This window comes from Tiliqua scincoides, chromosome 1, assembly GCF_035046505.1.
Source record: "Tiliqua scincoides isolate rTilSci1 chromosome 1, rTilSci1.hap2, whole genome shotgun sequence".
NCBI classification, from domain to species: Eukaryota; Metazoa; Chordata; class Lepidosauria; order Squamata; family Scincidae; genus Tiliqua; species Tiliqua scincoides.
The window spans coordinates 50,417,702-50,432,469 of record NC_089821.1 but is presented as its reverse complement, the minus strand read 5'-3'; the positions used below and the strand labels follow the sequence as shown (position 1 = coordinate 50,432,469).

The following is a 14,768-nucleotide window of genomic DNA, read 5'->3' as shown; positions in this document are numbered from 1 at the left end:
TCAATTTTTTCTTCATATTTTAGATACATCTGTGAGCTGATCATGATTAGCACTAGGCGTTATCCATCTGGGTTTGTCATGTCTTCTGAAGACTTTAGGAATTAATGTTTTAAAAGTGTAATTGCGGCCCGCTTGGAGGTAGGCTGTGCAACATGGCCTTTCCCAGTTTGAAGAGACACTTGGCCAACAGTCTGAGGCTAAGAGGCAAAGAAGGAAGGCCCATAGCCAGGGAGACAGGCCAGGGACAGACTGCACTTGCTCCCAGTGTGGAAGGGATTGTCACTCCCGGATCGGCCTTTTCAGCCACACTAGACGCTGTTCCAGACCCACCTTTCAGAGCGCGATACCATAGTCTTTTGAGACTGAAGGTTGCCAACTACTGTGTATTAACTGTGAAAAAACTAAGTGATCATTTTGGTCAGGAGACCTAACATCCACATGTGATATAATGATGATAACACAGTTAAGCAGGTTAAACCATATTGCTGTGTGGAAATTTGTTGTCTTGAAACTGAAAAGTTGGAAGACTTTCACTCTCTTATGGTTAAGGCACAGAATTGATAAACTATAGAAACCTAGGGTTCTGGAGAAATAATGGTGGGAGGGGGAAATGGTGGGAGGGGAAAATAGTCCCTTCTCTTAAACTGATCAAGCTGAAATTGAACAGTCAACTCATAAGAATAAAAAATATGGGGCCACTCTGACCTCGCTGACCTGGAAAGGGCAGTCACATTTGGAACCATTTTGGACAGCAGCCAGGTAATGAAACCTCCTTCCTCCATAGAGTCTTGAAACCAGATATTACCTTATGTGCATGATGGAGGGGTTTAAGTTCCTATTCCATCACTGAAAGAGGATCAACAGCCCAGTTATATGTGTGAATCAGACCTATGTTTTGCTTAATATATCTGCAAAATAGAGAATATTCACAACCACCTGTGCATTCATATTAACATGAAGCCATTTAGGATACATAGTAATGTATAACACATACAGGAATTTTCACACATTGCCAAAACCAGGATATAATTGAGATAATTTGCAGGCTTGGGTGTACCACCATGTTTTAAGATTTTTCTTATAAATCACAAAGTCAGCAGTGTGGTTTGTAGTGGGAGACAAAGCCAGCATGTCAGCAAGTACACTTCATTATAGTAGTGTTTGGCTCCAGTACAGAATATGCTTTGGCAAGGAGAATTTGTGCCAGCCAATCTTGCTTTTTTCTTTATGAACTATTTCAATCAATCCCCCAGTATGTCGACAGCTACTGGTTAATGTTTCTAATGAACAAGGCCTAGATTCTCAGATCTGCACACACCCTGCCTATATGCTATGAACGTTGAATACATTTCTCTTCCATTTCTGTTTAAATATGATAGCTTTGGGTGTATGTTCACTTTTTTGAGTCTACAGGGTAGTGTGATTTGTTTTGTTTCACTTGGTCTGGGGCTTTCTTTCTTTATTAGAAAGAAGGTCATAGAATTATTATTTTGTAATCTGGGTGATAAATGAATTCAACCTTTTTACCCCACAGATTCTTTGTTCCTACTTTCAATGACTGCTGGATGTCTTTTGAGGATGAATGTATACTGATACCTGGACTGTTTTTGTTCTGTTATTTTCCACTGCTTTGGTTTTTTTTTGCTGCTGTGGATTTAATTTGGTTCCTATATTTTTATTCTTTTTTGGTTTTGATTTTTGCAAGCTTCATTACATATCTTGGGATTAAAAGGTAGAGTATAAATATTTCAATAAAATGGTCTATATTTAGAAGTGTCCCATTGTGTCTTTGCCCCTACTTGAGCTAAAAAGTTAAATGTTTTAGTCCTGATTTTTCTCCTATATATTTTATTGTCCTCTGGATCTCTTAGGGCCCAATCCTATCCAATGTTCCAGCACGGTGCAGCCGCAATGCAGCCCTGAGGTAAAGGAACAAATGTTCCCATACCTTGAGGAGGCCTATGTGACTGCCTCCCCAACACAGGAAGCAGTGCATACCCCAAGGGCACTGCTGCACTGGTACTGGAAAATTGACTGCTGAAGGGGAAAAGGAACATTGAAGCCTTACTGCTATAAATCTCTCCCATTGATTTTCATTAAACACTGCACTGAGTTGAGAAGCTGAGCAAGCTGTTCCTTTCTTTTCAGAAATGTCTGTTTGCTTGCCAGGTGGGTTTCCCTGAGCTATAATAAAACAAAGTTTTCATTAGTCACATTGGAACTGATTTCTCTGCTGTTGATTGTGAACCATTTGTCAGCCCTGATTATTGCCTTCACTTTATCCATTATTATAAATCCCTAAATAAAATCAAAAGCACTATCAGGTGACTGCAAGCTCTTTCTCATTCACAAGAATCTGTTAACATCCTCCCATACTAGTTGGCTATTCATTAGTCATGTTGGAACTGAAATTTGAGAAATTTCTCAAAACAAAACATTTAGGGTAGGATAAAGCACCTTCACACCACTTCAGGAGTTGGGTAGGCTGACACAAGGACACTGATCCAGATCAGCAGATGGTAAATTTGTCAGCTGAGGGCGGCCGGCATGAGGGGTTGGAGAGCATGGTGGAAAGGTGGGGTGTTTTTGGGTGAGAAAGCAGGGGGAGGGCATACCAGGCCTGGGGGGGGGTGGGACCAGCCTTGGCAACTTAGGCCATATCCTAACACCCCACCCCACTGCTTGGATTTGCACCAGCAATTTCACTGGTGCAGATGCAAGGAGCCCCATAGGTGTGGCTGGTATGCGACATGGGGTAATCAAACACCCCCATACTCCATTGCATCACAGTCATCTCCTCACCTGCGCTGAATACAGCACAGGCCAGTCAGTCTGCTTGCTCTAGCACAGGTTAGGATTGGGCTACCCATGTATCATTCTTTGTCCATTTTTTATTTAAAAATAGCAGCTGCAGGGGCCCCAACAGCTGCACAGTGGTGTGTGTTTGGGGGGGTTAAGCTGTTTCCACAGTCCCAATGAAAACCATCACCACTATGACTCTGAAGCTGCTATTCACTCCAGGAGAAGCTGCCATGGGAGCAAAAAGCAACTTCTTTCATGGAGCAAATAGTAGCTCAAGGGACCTTTTCTTGGGTCCATTATACTTGCAGAAAATATTAAATTACTTCTTCCCCTGTGCTGTGGTCCCAATCAGGGTGGGAGGAAGCTAGAGGTGGAACGATGCATTTAATTTCTCCTCTACTTGACTCTAAGTCACTTTGAACAAAATCTGCAATATTTTCAGCTCTGTTGCATACTAATTCTGAAAATTCTCAGTGTATTTGCTTTCTTCAGTATCCAGCAATGAGCACTGTGTGTTCTTGGAATGTTGAAGGTACTTTGCTACTTTCTGCAAATGTATCCAATTTCACAACAGAAACACCTCCTCCTTTAAAATTGTGGTCATTTATTCCACTTCTGTTCCATTCCAAGTCACAAGAAGAGAGATTTTGGTCCAAATCCTAACCAACTTTCCAGCACTGGCATAGCTGTGCCAATGGGCTATGTGCTGAAACTTGCAGTTGGGTGGCACTCACAGAGGCCTCCTCAAAGGAAGAGAATGTTTGTTCTCTTACCTCAGAGCTGAATTGCCCTTATGTTGATGCTGGAAAGTGGGTTAGGCTTTCAAACTATATAAAACCCAGCCATGAAGGAGTGCAACCATGAGTGAAGATGCATATAGGACAGAATCCAGGCTATAAGTTAAACCTGCAATCCTATACCCACTCACCTGGGAGTAAATCTCATTGAACTCGGCCCTCAACCTAGCCCTCGCTGGCCCGCCGCGCGATCTCCGTGCCTTGCTTTCCCTCACTGCCGCTGAGCTCAGTGGCAGCGAAGGAAAGACAAGCCCAGCGCATGCGCAGGGCCTTTTATAGTGGGAAGGTAACGTGAGACTTGCAGGTCTCGCGTTACTTCCCACTATAAAAGACCCTGTGCACTTGCCTGCTATTCTCTTCTTTCTTGCCCATGGGCTGCGCTGGGCTGGGCTGGGCTCCGTTTGGCTCGGCTCCCCTCCCCTCTCGCAACCTGAGCGGGGGGGGGGGGAGAGAGAGATCACGAGGGAGGGGAGCCCAGCCCAGCTCGCAGCATGTCTCCCTCCCGAGGGAGGGCGGGCTGGTTGGCTGGCCAGCTGGCCAGACAGGCAGGTAGGCATGCAGCTGGGCAAGCAGGCAGGCAGCCCAAGCAAACAAAGGAGGGAAGGAGGGAGGATGAGGGGGCAGGTGAGCAGGTGGGTATATTTGTGTGAAAGTGTGGAAGATTCCCCCCCCATCCATTTGTGTGTGTGTGTATGGGATTATAAACTGGCATGAAGATCCCCCCCTTTTTAGGGTGAATGGAATCATAAACTGGCATGAAGATCCCCCTCCCTTATTAGGGTAAATGGGATCATAAACTGGCATGAAGATCTCCCCTTATTAGGGTGAATGGGATCATAAACTGGCATGAAGATTCCCCCTTATTAGGGTGAATGGGATCATAAACTGGCATGAAGATCCCCTCCCCTTATTAGGGTAAATGGGATCATAGACTAGCATGAAGATCCCCCCTCGTATTAGGGTGAATGGGATCATAAACTGGATTGAATTCATTCATTCATTTTCCACTCATTTTCCATTCATTCATTCATATATAACTATATATATAACTATATAACTATAACTATCTATATCTATATATATAGTTCCATTCATTCATTCATTCATTCATTCATTCATTCATTCATTTTCTCTAATATATTCATTTATGTAAATTTATTCAAATTTGAAATGTAAATTAATTCTTTTTTTCCCAGCCCCCGACACAGTGTCAGAGAGATGTTGTGGTCCTCCTGCCAAAAACTTTGAGCTCCCCTGCTTTATATGATACTGAACAAAGGAAACTGGGAGACTTCGGGCGCAATCGTAACCTACTTTCCAGTACCGACATAACAGCAATGCAGCTCTGAGATAAGGGAGCAAACGTTCCCTTTTTTTGAGGAGGCTTCTGTGAGTGCCACCCAACTGCAGGATGCAGTACACATCCCATTGGCACAGCTATGCCAGTGCTAGAAAATTAGTTAGGATTTGGGCCTTATTCAGTGAAAAGAATCATACAATGTGCAGAGCAATTCTAACTATGAGTTAGGCTGGTGCAAATTCCTTGCACCAGCCTAGAAGGGTCGCAAACATGTTGTAAAGCACGTTTGTGCCTCCTCTACAGCAAGCTGCACCAGCGTATGGAGGTGTGCTGGCACACAGAAGCTGCATCCAGCCTCCTTGGTGTCTTGCAGGGTGAGCCTTGCATCAGCCAAGCTCATTTTGGGGTGAAGGAGGGCAGGCGGAGTGTGGCCCAGGGACAGGTGGGTGGGGAGCTGGTTGTTATGGGGACATGGCGCTGGGAACTGGTTGTTATGCTGGATCCCAACCCCCATTCCTGAGCAGCACAGAGCGACTTGAAGCTGCTCCTCTCTCCTTGGACTTGTGCCACCTCCTGAGGTGGCACAAGTCCAAGGAGACCCATAGGGGCTACAGTGACTTACCCAGGGGTAAGGGGAAGAGCTTCCCCTTACCTTCAACTGAGCCACTTTGGGCCCCATCTCGCACTGGATATGGGGCAAGCCTCCTGGCTTGCCTGTTCCAGCGCAAGATAGGATTGCACCCTTAGATGCTCACAATTGGATGTCCAACCTTGGTTATAAGTTATCATGAAAAAAAGAAAACAAAGATAGCTACTCTCTTGCACCTTCACTTGTATGACTATTACACATAACCCTATGATCTCTATAACGATCATTGCTAGCAATTTGTTAAAGATGTTCCAAATACCAGTAAGAAGTAACAATGTACAAGTTTGAAAAACACCCATTGATAGCTCTTTTTTCATCTCAAAAGCATTGGATTAGTAGAGCTGTTCAAAACACTTGGCACAAGGGCAAATGAATACTGGCTTTCTGACAGACTTTTGGAAAAGCAGAGGTACCAAATGACTTCCTCAGTCATGCAGTTTCATAAACTTTTCTGTTGCAAATAGAAACCTTATAGAAAAAAAGGAAATGCTGCTTTTCAGAACAGGAACTAGTTTCATAAAAGATGAAGTCAAATCTAGATGGGTGTCAATGGATTCAACATTCCACCAAACGGTAAAATTTCTCATAATTTGAGAAATATGAGAATAATTTGAATGAGTTCACTGATCATCACTTTACATAGCTTAGTATAAGTTAGTCAATATTTGTTAAAAACATATCCCCTTGTGAAGAACCACCACCACACCAAGCCCTCCCTCTCCTTCTAGAGAAAAATAGGAATTTGCCTTACCTGAGTAAGTCTTGTTCCTGGTGGAGGCAAGGGACATTCCTCACCAATGGGATTGTCCCTCAGCAGCAGCAACAGACAATCCCTTTGGTCAGGAATGCCCCTGCCTCCACCAGGGAATTGTTCTCAATTTTGTTACATTCAAAGCAAAACATTTTACAGTGTTTAGCAGTTTGTGCTGTTTATCAAAGTGTAGATCTTCCTACCCAAGATATTCATTCTGCACAATGTTTCCACAACTAATAGTGCACAGTCTTTTCAGGGACCATTCCTGTTTTTACAAACCTAGGGCCCAATCCTATCCAACTTTCCAGCAACGGTGTAGCTGCAATGCAGCCCCAAGGTAAGGAAAGAAATGTTCCCTTAGCTTGAGGAGGCCTCTATGACTGCCTCCCCACCACAGGATACAGTGAACGCCCCATTGGCATAGCAGCACCTGCACTGGAAAATTGGATAGGATTGGGCCCTTAGTCTGCCTAATCCCCTCAGATACTAGGGCTTGATATATATTGACTCAAATAGTTTAACAACTTAGCTCCATCAGCTACACACTGGCTGAATAATTTAATAAGATTCACAACCTTTTGCTCTCTTCCTTCTCAGTTTTTACAACAACAAATGCCAGCGGTAATCCAGCGGTTCTCAAACTATGGGTCACAACCCAATTTTGGGTGGGTCGTGAAACTGACTAGTTGATAGCTGACAAGGAAAATGTATTGAGCCCTGTGAAAAATGAACCTGAGCCACACATACATGTTTACTCATGACTAGGTGATTGAGCGTCAGCTTTTCTTAAAGACCTGGCGAAGGGGAACGCAGAATGGTCCTTGTTCAATTAATGTGGAGCTCAACAAATTCTCCAGAAGGCAGCCCCAGAAGCTTGGTAAAGTGAAACTTTTATTTGTTTGCTTGTTTGTTTGTTTGTTTGTTTGTTTGTTTGTTTGTTTGTTTGTTTGTTTGTTTGTTTGTTTGTTTGAGTCTTGTAAAGCTAGGTGAGTCCCAAAGGAGAGTTATTTTGAAAAGTGGGTCCCGGGGCTAAAATGTTTGGGATCAACTGCCAATATCATTTACTCTCTAGCAAGTACACACAGCTCTCATTTCCGCTACCTTTTAAAATTTACTAGGTTCCAGCTGTTGGGTGTCACATGACACTGTAAACAAACATGGGTTGTTCAATTATAACATTTGGGCAGCTGTTTGAATTAATGTTTGCAGAGGTATAGGATGGGTTTTCTTTGATTTTAGATACAGAGAGACAGGTTTAATTAATGCATTATCTAATGTCTTACAAAGAATAGGTGCCAATATATATTGCAATAGCTGGTATTCATTACTGGCATTGTTCTGCACTCCTCTCACTCTAATTAGACATTATCCCTGAGTAAGAAATGGTCAGTTAAACCCTACTGGCATCATTCAGGCCCTGCACTGGGTCTATAATGCTCTGGACATATGCCCTAATTTTAGTAATAGGACTATTGCTTATCCAGATCCCAGTTGCCAGAAACAAGACCACATCCTTCATTTCTGTTTTGCTGACCTCATATATAACTGCTTTCTCAGAAAATGAAAAAGGCACAAAAAGGCTTCTCATTGGTGATAGTTGACCTGTATACTTATCTAGAAAGGGTTGGGCTGCTGAATGTTTATGACCCCCCTGGATCTGATGGAAAAGAGAAACAGAGCATCCTAATGACACAGAACTACACACCTCCAGATATCTTCACCCAATGTTTTCACAGGGATGTAAAGAGCATAGGATACAAAATTTAACTGAGGAACCCTGTAGAACAATTCTAATAGAGAGGACTATCAGTCTCCCAGCACCACTTTCTGGAATCTGTCTTGCATATCTGGCATGCAACCAATGCAAAGCCATGCCTCCAACTCCCACCTATGAAGGTGATTCTGAAGGATATCATGGTTAATTAAAAAAGCCATTGACAAATTCTAGAGAATTAATAGTTACACTCCCCCTATCCATCTCCTGGTGTAAGTTGGCAACCAAGGTGGTTTCTGTCCAATAGCTAATATGCCTAATATCTAACAATAGAGCAGTGAGAGTACAAACACTGTATAGAGTTCTCCAAGGAAAATAATACCTACTTTTGTTAGTACACAACTTGCTGTCTGGTTTGTGTTTCACAGTGCCCAACTCATACTGCAGAAAGGTGTGTTTTGGTTTAGCACCCAAATCTATTCTCATAATTTTGGTGCATTTCCTTATCAATTTTTTTAAAAAGAGTTGGCACCAAATTTTGCCTTTAAAAAGCAACATTTGAGGGGAATTCCTCTTTAGGTGAAACATCTGGGGAATTTCAAGTAAGGTCAAAAGACTTTTGATAAACCATGCAATGTTTTCTCAGGTTCTTTCATGCCCCATGGTTGTTACCATAATCTCCCATTCAGGATCCAAAGAGCCTACTCCTGCAGAGGAACTGTGCCCCCTGGGGCAGGACCTAGGAGAGGGGGCAAAGGGGTTAATTTGTACCCGGGCCCAGGAACCAAAGGAGGAGACCCAAAATTTCCTGGAATCTTACATTTTCCTATCTACTCAGACTTGTTGCCCACATGGGATGCTGGGGACACTACCATGAGTGTGCAGCTGCAGCTACAGGCAAGCCATTTATGCTGGGCCAAGGAATGCATACATGACACTCCTTTACATAGTGTTAAACTTGAGAGGAAACTAGACTACAACAGTAGTTCTTTGGCTTTGGATCTGATTACCATGAAGGAGTATATAGGAGTTCAGGGACACAGTTGCAAAACTACAGCTGCTGCAGAAGAAAGTTTTGGTACACACAAGACACTTTTCATTCTAGTGTGAGCCTAAATACAATGGTGCTAATTTTCTGCATGGTTTTCTATATTTAAAAGATTTTAGAGAGTGTGTGTTTGGTTTTCTGTTATTAGTGTATCTAGCTGCCGATGCTACATGGGTTGGTACACCTAGGCTCCAAAGACTTTTCCAGCTTTCTCCATCCTCCCACCTAATTCTGTTTCACCCCTCCTTTGCAAAGGGGCCCAAAAGAAACTTTGTACACCCTGATAAAATTCCTCTCAAAGGCCCTGCCCTGGGACCCTTTTGGTCCTTTGCCCCTGGGGTCAGACATAATTGAACCAGAATCCATTTGCCCCTTAGAATGCTCCCACCATTGCCAGCAGAAGACAGGATGGACAGAAAAGAAGGGGAGGAAAGCTTGAGTTTCCCTGGCATTTTGTTCTTGAACTTGGCTTCTCATTGGTTCACCCCAAGCCACATTTATTACACATAAAGGAATGAACGACAGCCAAATAATCAAGAAACTATGGTAGGAATCACCTAATCACTTATGCATCATTATTCTTTAACATTTAGGCCACAGAGAGTCTTCCACTCCAAACTATTGTAGTCCTTCATTTATTGTAATGGGGAAAACCTCAAGACCTCTTTGTGTGAACTCCTAGCCCAGCTAAAACATGGACAGTCTTGTATGACAACTGGTTTTTGCTTTTGCAACAGATGCCCTATCGCTCTTTGCTTCCATTCTGGGCACTAAATTACAAGCCATGTAGAAACGAAATCATTTATCATTAAGTTGAAGAGGCACATTATTCAAACACAGAAAAAGTATTTTATGAACTACAAAGAATGAGGTCATGATTTTGTGACTGGTAAAAGAACTCATTTTCCTAAGTTTACAATTGTACTTCTGCGGAAAACAGGGTATATGACAGCAATCCAAATTACAATTGTCTGTATTTTCCTGTTTGTTCTAAGAGTTCGTCAAATATCTACTTTGAGAGTTGAAATTATCTTGTTTAATATATTACTGAAAACCTCTTGCTGATAATCAGCCATCATATTTGTCTCAGAACTGCTATAATTCTACCCCTTACATGTCACCTAATCATCTCTATGATATTTTGAAGGGTAGATTTGGATCTATTTAGAGCTCTCCTCATTCCAGCTAATTTTATTTTGGAGGGAGTGCACAAATGTCTAAACAAAATAATCTCAAATCAAAACAATCCGTTCATATACTTCTTGCAAGACACATATATATTTACTTCCTCCAGGAAAATGGGTAGCTACCTAGAGATATTGTTATTACATAAAATTGAACAGGCTATCAACATTCAAATGGGACAGTGTAAATAATGAAGGTGAGCTTGGTGTGAGAAAAGGAAATTATCATCAGAAAAATAAGAATTTGCCTTACCTGGGATAAGTCTTGTTCTTGGTGGAGGCAGGAGGCATTCCTCACCAATGAGATTGTCCCTTGCTGCTGCTGGAGGCAGGGCCAATGAAAAGGTGGACAGAAATCCATGAGTGCAGGGATCCAGCCCCCACACACTACTTGCCGAGCTGTGACAAAATCCTCATACACACTTCCGTGTTTGGTTACAAACTTTTATCACTAATGTATGCTGTTTGGAAAACTGCTTTGCACATAAACAGGTATAATACCCTAGAAATAGAATGGTTTGAACAAAGGAAATAGGTCATAGGAAACTCCAACTACCACCTTGCACCTATGTTTATCCAGTAGAGGGAGTGATCCCATGAAGTGTGGTGGGCGGAATGTCCCCTGCCTCCACCAGGAACAGGACATGCCCCAGGTAAGGCAAATCTCTGTTTTCCCAGGTAGAGGTAGGGGCATTCCTCATCAGCTGGATATACCAGAGCAGTATCCCTTAGGGCGGGCAGTTAGATCACTTGCACTCACACCTTCGGTACCCTCTGGAGAACTTTCTACTGAGGCTGATAGATCTACTTTGTAATGCTTAAAGAAAGTGTAAGGTGATGACCACGTGGTAGCCCTGCATATATCTGAAAGCGATGCCACGCCATCGAATGCTGCAGAGGCGGCTCCCCCCCCCCCCAGTGAGAAGGAGCCTTTAAACCCTCTGGAGATTGTAAGTCAGTCACTTTGTACGCCATTGAGATGCAAGCTCTAAGCCATTTAGTTAGAATTACTAGGGACACTTTCCCATCCATGGTTCTACATGTTAAGCTACAAATAGATCATCCATTTTCCTGAATGGGTGAGTACATTCTGTATGGAATCTTAGGGTTTTTCTGACATGTAGTATGTGCCAAGGCTTTTCTCTTGGATGTTTAGGATTAGGACAAAAGGGTAGTAAAACTAGTTTTTGCTGTCAATGAAAAATTGAATTGATTTTGGGTAAGAAAGATGGGTCAGTCTTAAGTACCATGGTGTATGGAACACACTGGGGATAAGGCCCCCCAGTTCAGATACACTTAGATGTTATTGCTACTAGAAAAGCAGCGCTGCCATTTATATGACAGGACTTTGAGTGGGGCTATGGCCATGCGCTCGAAGGGAGGACTTATTAAAGATGTTAGTACTCTGATCAGATCCCAATTTGGAAGCCTATGAACAGGAGAAGAGTTCAGCAACATTACCTCTCTGAGAAAACGTTCTACGGCAGGGAATCTGAAGATATGCAGACCCAAACCCCTGCCCCCAAGGTGCCTTGGAGAGCAACTACTTGATGATGTAGCATACTAGTTCTAAGCCCCTTGTCTAAGCCATCCTGGAGAAACTCCAAGATAATAAACACATCAGATGGGGCAGGAGAGAAACCCTTATCTTTGCACCAGTCCCTAAAGGTTTTCCAGGTGATCCTATACACCTTACAAGTTGATGAATGCCTAGAGGATAGCCTGGTCTTTATAACGCTGAGAAACCCAGTTGGTTCAATTCTAACCTTTCAAACTCCACACTATCAATCAGAATTTGTGTGGTTGTAAAGGGCCTTGCAAGATTAGCTCTGGCCAGACTGGAATCTCCCTAGGTTCTTCTGTTGATAATTATATTAAGTCTAGGCACCATGCTATGTCGGTCACTTTTGTGGCACCAGAACAACTTCTGTCTTGCACCAACAAATTTGGCACAACACTTTTGCCAGAAAGGGAATGGGGAGGGAATGCATGTAGGAGCTCCTGAGGCCAAGGGCTCAACAATGCAGCCACTGCTTCCGCGTCTCTTACCCTGGAGTAGAATCTGTTGAATTGCGAGTTTTCCGCAGTAGCGAACAGATTTACTATCTGGTGTCCAAATCTCGCAATCAATTCCTGGAATGCTAGAGGATGCAACCTCCTCTCTGTTTCCAAGAGTCTCCAACTGCTTAGCCAGTCCGCTTCGGTGTTCTTCTCACCTGCTAGATGTTAAGTAGTGAGAGAGAACACATTTTCCTCCACCTAGGAAGAATCCTTCTTGCCTCCACCATGAGCTTTTTCAAAAAAAAATTTATGATTTAGATAAACCTTGGCGGATGTCGTCTGTTCTTACTAGAACATGACAATGGTGGAAATGAGGTTTGAGTTGGAAACAGAGTGAGACAGATAGCTCTCAGCTGCAGAAGACGGATGCTTTGAGACATCTCCTGAGGAAACTAATGACCCTGAATCAATCTGCCATTTAGATGGGTGCTCCAACCCAACATGCTGGCATCCATGGTCAGGATTACTTGTTGCCAAGAATGCCAAGAATGGGAATGCTTGAACTTTCCATGGAAGTTCCTAGATTTCTGCCTCTAGGGTTTCAGTTTGGATGGCCCTTCCTGCAGGACAAAAGGGGCAGAAGCCCTGATTGACTTTAGTCTTCCCTCTCTTGGAAGCTGTGGGAAGCGCTTTGTGTTTGACCTTGTTTCAATAAGAACTAGATCTAATGCTTGTCCAAATAAATTAGATCTGGAGAATGGAGTCCCCAGTAATCTTTGAGATTGAGATTGCATAGCCACAAATTTGAGATTGCATAGCCACTAATTTCTTCTGGACACCACATTGGAGGTGATAGCTCTAGAATAGGACAGCATCTAGCAACTGAGAAGGCAGCTGACAGGGATCTTTTTATTTTTTTAAGTGTCTTTGACTGATTTGGATAAGGTGGGGTTGTCTTTAACAAGTTCTTCCACCCAGAAATAGGTGGCTAGGGAGAAAACCGAATTGGCTGCTGAGGCTCTGAGAGCAAATGAAGTAGCCTTGAAAGCTCTCTTCAGCTATGCCTCAATTGTGCTTGTTGCATGGGTCACAAAGGCCACTTTCCCTGTCTGAAGGGATCACAGCATGAGAAGACAGTGCTGCAATGGGTGCATCCACTGATGGTAACTTGAGTTTAAGATTTCCTTAGAAAGAGAGTAAAACTTACTCATGGGCTTGGTGTCTCCCCAGGCATGCCATGAGGAGGACTGCTCCATCTCCAAAGCCCTTAGGATAGGTTCTGGAAGAAGGTATTTCTGCTGGCCTCAGTGGACCCTAAGAAAAAGAAACTTTTCAGAGGGAGAATTTAGAGCTGCAGCACTGGACACTCATTCTGAGGCTTTAAGGCTCAATGAATAACCTTATCCAATATCTTGGAAAAAAACTTCCCTGGAAAAAGGTGGTTGAAGTTAGCTTCCAGACTCTCCCCATCCTCACCATTCAACACAATATGACCAACCTCCTTAGACTTTTTGGTCCTTTTTTGAGGAATGGGAAACTTTGAATCTGAGGAATCAGATTGGCCTGAACATTGTGAGCTGCAAAAGCATGCTTTCCCTTTTCCAACCTTGGTCTTTTTCAGTTGTTTAGGGAGAGTAAGCAGATCCTGTGAGACTACCTTGCTATCAGTTAAGCTCTTGAGCCACTGGAGAATGTGGGTCTGAGTCATAATACCCAGGAAAGGAGGCACAGGGGTAACATCAGTACCTGTGCTTGACCCCTTATGCTTATTAGCACTCCTTGGCTCTTTGGAGGTGCTTGGTTTGTCAGGCTTGACTCTGAGCTGGCATCAGAAGACATGTTGGTTTTTAAAATTTATATATTTTACATTTTATATATTTTAAATTTTATATTTTAGAATATAAAACACCACACTAAACAGCCAAAGAAGAATAATCAGGCTGCCCACGGGACCGTTTATGAGGAAAAATCAGAGGCCAGGTAAAAAGAGTGGAAAAAACACACCTCCTTCCTGGATTATTCACTGCATATGAGGAAAATGTTGCCCGTTGAGATAAAAAATGGTGCCTACTGAGGTAAAAAAAACAGAGCTGATGCTTGTTAGTGTGAGTCTGTGAGCCAATAAATCAGCCATTTTCAACCACTGTGCCGTGGCACACTGGTGTGCTGTGAGTGGTCCACAGGTGTGCCACAGGAATTTGGGGGAAGGTCATTTATTAGTAGGGCCAATGGGAGATGTGAGCCCCCCACTGGCAGCATAGTGTGCCTTGTCAATTGTCAAAAACCTGGTGGTGTGCCTTGACCATTTTAGTGCCTTTTCAGTGTGCCGTGAGATGAAAAAGGTTGAAAATCACTGCAAGAAATACTCCGTTCTCTCCAAAAACTCAACTAAACCAACCTGGCTAAGGCATGGAACTCAGAGAGGCCGAAGAGAACAATTTTCCTTTCACTTTCAAAATTGCTGGGGTGGAGTGCCAAAAGAGATGAGCGAGGCAGGGACGATCTGGAGACTGGATCGC

The 14,768-nt window shown here is 43.1% G+C and overlaps 1 protein-coding gene and 1 long non-coding RNA gene across 2 annotated transcripts in view; one reads left to right on the top strand and one right to left on the bottom strand.

Moving 5' to 3' along the window:
* The window catches only part of INSC (INSC spindle orientation adaptor protein), a gene marked incomplete at its 5' end in the record, with an annotated part of 106,802 nt that overhangs the window by 68,024 nt on the left and 24,010 nt on the right, over positions 1 to 14,768 (bottom strand). The window lies entirely within an intron of this gene.
* LOC136657713 (uncharacterized) lies at positions 3,984 to 14,318 on the top strand. The gene is made up of 3 exons (XR_010794767.1): positions 3,984 to 4,148; positions 7,068 to 7,179; positions 14,147 to 14,318. It is a non-coding gene; the product is annotated as an uncharacterized lncRNA (long non-coding RNA).